Genomic DNA, 6,000 nt, shown 5'->3' on the forward strand with positions numbered 1-6,000 from the left:
TTTATTTTTTATTAGGAAGATAACGACAGGCAAATAAGAAGGGATCTCTGTGCATATAGCAGTGATTCCCTCACCTCCAAAAAGCTAGTGACTCGACTGTATATTACACTTGATCTTGTAATTAACTTTAGAGGCATCACACATTGATTCTCAAGCTATTCTGCACAAAATGAAATGAAACTTCAGACAAAAAAAAACACAGACTGATGCAATACTCCCTCCCTCGCCCCCGTGCACCTGCATGCCCTTAGATTCAAGAACACTGCAAAATAAATTCATTTAGGATGAAGCAGAAAACGTCCTTTGCATTAATATTGTTAAGTTTTTTTACTGGTTCATAAATAAATGAACAGAAAATAATGTGTTCTTCTGAGATGTGCTAATTCAGTTCCTTACGTTGTTTTGTTTGACACGATAGGTCACAATATAAAAACCAGCTGGATTCTTAATGAGTATCATTTGCACTGGCCTTTTAAAAGCAGCTTTGTAAGTGGACTGCTCCATATAGAGCCAGTTCTCGGATTATGATGGCATAATCTGTGTCTTGTTCAGCCTCATCATAAACTTTGAATGGTTGCTGACTGAGTGGTTGTAATCTGAGGACTACTCATAATCCTTCCCCTCCCCACTCCCATAGCTCTATCAGATATAAGGATTAAAAACCAAGCGCCATGACCTTGAAGCTAAGCACTATGAGGAACGGTTAAAAAATCTGGATATGAAACAAGGAAGATATCATAACAGTCTTAAAATATTTGAAGTGCTGTCACATTAAAGAGGAAGTAGATTTGCACTCTATTGTAACAGAGGGAACAGAACAAACATTAAAATTATAAGGAAGAAGCTTCAGGCAAGAACTGGAAGAACTTCCTGGCTCTATGAGCTGTCAGCGTGTGGAACAGGCTTAGTTCTTCACTGGAGGTTTTCAAGCAGAGTAGTCATCTGTTAATAATGCTACAGCAGATCCCCTACTGAGCAGGAATTTGGATTAGAAGACTTCTAAGACCTTCTCACTCTATGAGTCTATGAGTATTGGCTCTGCTATGCTGATAAACAGTATTTAGAGGAGAAATGATCCACAGGACAAGATAAGCCTAACAATATGTTTGCTGGAGTGTTAATTTATTTCATTTATACCCCACCTTTACAATGAAAGAAGAATCAGATTTTGTCACTGACTATTCTTCAAAGCCCGGCCAGAATCCAACTAAGGGGTGTAAGAATGACCTCGGACAGAATGCAACTAGTAACTAATTTATCAAATGGATTTCAAACTAAGTAGAATGAAGACACTGAAACACTGTTGAAATATATTTTGAAGAAATTTCTCAGCTGACAAAAGCACCATTTAAGGGCTGTTCAGCATAACCATTTTATTGTTGATTGATTATTTGTCATCAACTTGCCTAGAAATCATATTCTCCATGTCAACCTACCTCTAACTTGTTTTTTTTCAGATCAGTGCACGACTCACCACTATACTGTAACTGAGTCTCTCCACCTTGCTGCTAGTTGTCCTTTTCTCTTCCCTTCCATCCTTCTCAGCATTAGAGCTTCCTTCAGAGAGGTTGGTCTTCACATAATGTGTTCGAAGCAGGATAATTTGCACTTGATCACTTGTGCCTCGAGTGAGAGTTCTGGGTTGATCATTTTATTGTACATCAAAATATTCCAGAAACAAAATAAATAAATAATAAATAACATTTAATAAATAACATTTAATAAATGTTTAAATAAATAAACATTCCATTGTCCAGATAACCTATTATCAAGTAAGCAGGCAGAAACTGTGTACTCTTTTCCTTCCCCCATCTTTCTCTGCTGCACGTTTGTCCTTAGAAACATACACCATTCCTACAGTATTTCAATCACATTTTCTTGGCCACCTCCTCCGCTACCATTCAAACATCAACTTCCAGAGGGCTTAAGTTCATGTTGTAAATAATCAGAGACTGATTGCTTGCCAGCTCACTCCCACTGAGCTGGATTCTGAATGACTTTCTTTTACAATGTAAGTATCCAGATATTCACTAATAGATTCCAAGGGGGTTGTGTTCTGTTTACAGTGGACAATGGCTAAGGGAGAAGCAAAGGAAACTATTAGCAATTATTTTCTTGTCTTGCTACAGAAGGAAAGGGCTTTTGTCACTTTCACGACCCACAAATGCCACTGATGTGCAACAGGAAGGATTTGGCTTCTGGGAACTTGATTTAAATTACCTGGACGGTGAGCTCTTGTACAAGATGGATTACACTGCACAAAGAGTGGGACTACTATAGCATACCTGGTCAGGAGGGCTTTAAGGTTAGAAACCCAAGTTGCACAAAAGGAATGCAAAATGAGAGAGAGGATGACTATACTTAGGCCTTTTTTATTAATTTGCAATTTTTCAAACTGATTTTGATTTCTATGTATGCTTGCTTAGAGCATGAGAAATAGAGTTCAGCATGAGTTTGGACTTTTGTCCTGGAATAAGCACCTTATTCCAAAAGAAAAGGAAAGAAAGAAAGAAAGAAAGAAAGAAAGAAAGAAAGAAAGAAAGAAAGAAAGAAAGAAAGAAAGAAAGAAAGAAAGCAGGGCTATGCTTTCCTGTTTCCATATCATAGCCATTCTCCAAAAGAAGGGAATATTTGTAGTTTAGGTTGAACTGTGGAGTCAATAGCAATAGCACTATAGTGCTTTACTGGACTCTTCTAATGTTTTACAGAGCCCCAACAATCTGTGTCCTCATTTTACTGATCATGGAAGGATGAATCAATCTTGAGCTGGTCAGGATCGAAATCCTGGCTGTAGGCTGAGTTAGCCTGCAATACAGTATTCTAACCATTGCATCACTATGGCTCCTGGGTCATTGGTACTCTCTGAGCTTGTCTGTTTTCCTGCAGACTTTTCATTACCAAACTAGGTAACATCATCAGTGCTAGAAGGAACTGGAGTTTGCTCTCATTTTATATACTTGACCTGTCAGTGTTGGTGGGAGTGGTCTTGGTGGTTCCTTGATTGGGCTGTTGTTTGCTTCTTGATTGTTCGTCTAATGTTAATCTTGGTGCTAATCTCTACTCAGCTGGGTGTTCATTGCTAGTGAGATTAAGACAACTCAGGGAAATTGGCCATCAACAAGCACACAGACATAAACCAACATTTACATACCATTCAAAAGAAGCAATCAAAAATCCAAAAAGGAAATAAAAAGAGCAAACCACCTCCTCACTTGCAAACAATACCCAGTTCAAACCTACCATTCAACTGCAGGAAAAGAGGCCAAAAAAAGCAAGATCCTACAAAAACAGGACTTTTGTCAGAAGTTTGTAATGCTTGTCCATGTTACATTTCACAGACTTCTATCAGCCGTACAAGAATGACATAGCAGGGACAGGAAGTGGTGGGAGGCTGTATCCCACCAACTCTACTTCTGGCATCAACCCTAACTGGGTCACCACAGTTGGGTTGGGGTGGGGAGGAACTAAACAGCCACTTGACTAGAGCAGCTAAGTTACGCCAATCCTGCATTAGAGTGAAGTTTTTTTTTTTTGCAGCATAAGAGAGCTTTCCACCTGATTGTGCATGACCCTGGCATTCGTTGAACTTGGTGCAAATGGCTCACGTAGTTTTCCTCCTTGTTCCCCCACTGCACATTGTTTCATAAGCACTGTGGTTAGCAATTAGCTGTATGGCTACATTATTCATTGAGTGTTTTGTTTTCCATTTGAAAGAACTCTCTGTCTTCAGGACAAAAGGAAAGGGGTAAGATCATAACTTATAACCACAGGCTACCATGTCAGCCTATTCTATTATTTCATAAATGTGGTTATGAATACATCAACATGACATGGCTAATACTTTTCCTGGAAAGTCTTGTGTGGTAATGGGAATGTTGAATGTAGTGTTCATTGTGTGTGATATATGCTCTGAGGAGCTTTTGCTGTGATCTGTCAGCTCTAAGGCCTGCAGCAAACACAACATTTAGATCCACTATGTTTCTTCCTCCTTCCTTCCCTTTCCTTTCAGCTTAGTGACCAAACTTCATACAATTTGTTCCATCAGGCAAGAAATTTGGGTGTGATCGTGAAGTCATTTTCCCCATTAAGTTAAAAAAAATATGAAAAACTGAAAACCAAGCTCTTTAAGATACTGCAGACTTTGGTTTTTTCAGAAGTAAATTCAGCAAAACATACAGTATTTTAATTAGATTGGTTGATTGACAGGTACTTACTTACTGTAATCACTTTGGCAGCAAACGTTCTATTATTTTATTTATTGGCTGATTAGTGAATTTCCTGGACTTAGACAAAATTGTCTTTAAGAATCTCATTCTCTCAAGCATGAGGAATGGCTTTAAGACCTGTCACAAAGACAGCATTTATTAGATGAGGATTCCTTTTTTTGATAATAACAAGGTGCCATATGACATCCTTAAGTAACAAGAAAAAAATAGCTTTTGCGAGCTAGGATCTGCTTCATGTAACATTTGAAGAATACTCCTCAGATGGCAGCAGAGCAGACACAGACGTATAGAGCAGGGCTTTTCAACCTTTTCACCCATTGTACAACTTTTAGGATATGGCAACATCCGAGTACAGCCAGTCACCTAGCAAGGTGCCAAAAACGTGATGACCACAAAAAAAGAGGAAAAAAAATGATGAACTACAGGTAGTCCTCAACTTACAACAGTTCGCTTAGTGACTGTTCAAAGTTACAATGGCACTGAAAAAAGTGCCCCCCAAGCCACAGCCGAGCAAGACACCTGCCTGCCCACCCGGCAGTGCTCTTCCTCCTGTCCAAGGTTTTCATTGTTGTGAGCATTTCTGTTGAGGATTGGCAGCAGGGCTAGGGTAGGGTGTTTGGTTTTTATGTCCCCCCCATCTGCTGGGTGGTTGCAGCAGGTTTTGGTCACTTCACATGCCCCTGGGACACTGTGACCGTCATAAATATGAATCAGTTGCCAAGAATCGGAATGTAAATCCTGCTGCAACATTCCAGCTGATTGGTGCTTCTTCTGGGCTCTGCAGAAGTGCCAGGATCAGCGCTGAGCTCCAGCTGGATCCTGGCGCTGATCCTGGTGCTTCCGCTGAACCCTGATAACCCTGCAGCTCCAGCCATCTCTCACTCACGCTTGTGCGGTGCTGCGACTGGTTCAGCTCATGCCCCTCCTCCGCTACCACTTTTCTAAGATGGTTGCATACCACCTGTCAACCGTACCACTGGTTGAAAAACCCTGGTATACAGGAGGAAAACTCTGATGAAAATTTTCATATAATTCCCTGTACTCATACCTATTGTGCTATTTCCTTGTGGAAAAAGCAAGGCATAGAAAAAGAACAAGTAGTAGTGAGTTAAAATAATGAAAAATAATATTAATAGCAATAAGTTGGGTAAAATCACAAACAGGATTGGAACTGAAATGCCGAATGGCCAAATCTGTGAAACCTACAAATATCTAGACATTTTACAATGGGATAACATCAAGCACAGACAAGTTGAAAATGTGATTAGTAAAAAATATATTCAGAGAGTGAGAAAATTGCAAAAAAATAAACACACCCATCTATACTTGACCATACCTTTGACAAGATACACTATCGGCATTATTCCCCAAACAAAAACTGAACTGGACAGTTCGGACTGAAAAACAAGCAAATGAATGATGTGTATTATAACCCCATAGTGCTATTGATAGATTATACCTGCCCCGCATAAAAAGAAACAGAGGTTTATTTCAAGTTAAACTGTTGAGGAAGAACATCATGCACTGGCTGATTATGTAAAAGACAGCCATGAACAAACATTGCTGCAAGTTAAACACTGGAACTTACTGAGTGTACTGGAAACAAAACTTACATATCAAAATAAAGTAATGAAAACACAAACAGAATGCTACAGAGTATGAACAGTAAGCAGGGTGAACTAGAAATTCAGGTAAATGAGGGCGGATATGATATTGTTGCCATTACGGAAACATGGTGGGACGAAACCCACAAATGGAACACACAGCTAGAGGG

The sequence above is a fragment of the Vipera ursinii genome (genome assembly GCF_947247035.1).
Source record: "Vipera ursinii genome assembly, chromosome: 2".
Taxonomy (NCBI): Eukaryota; Metazoa; Chordata; class Lepidosauria; order Squamata; family Viperidae; genus Vipera; species Vipera ursinii.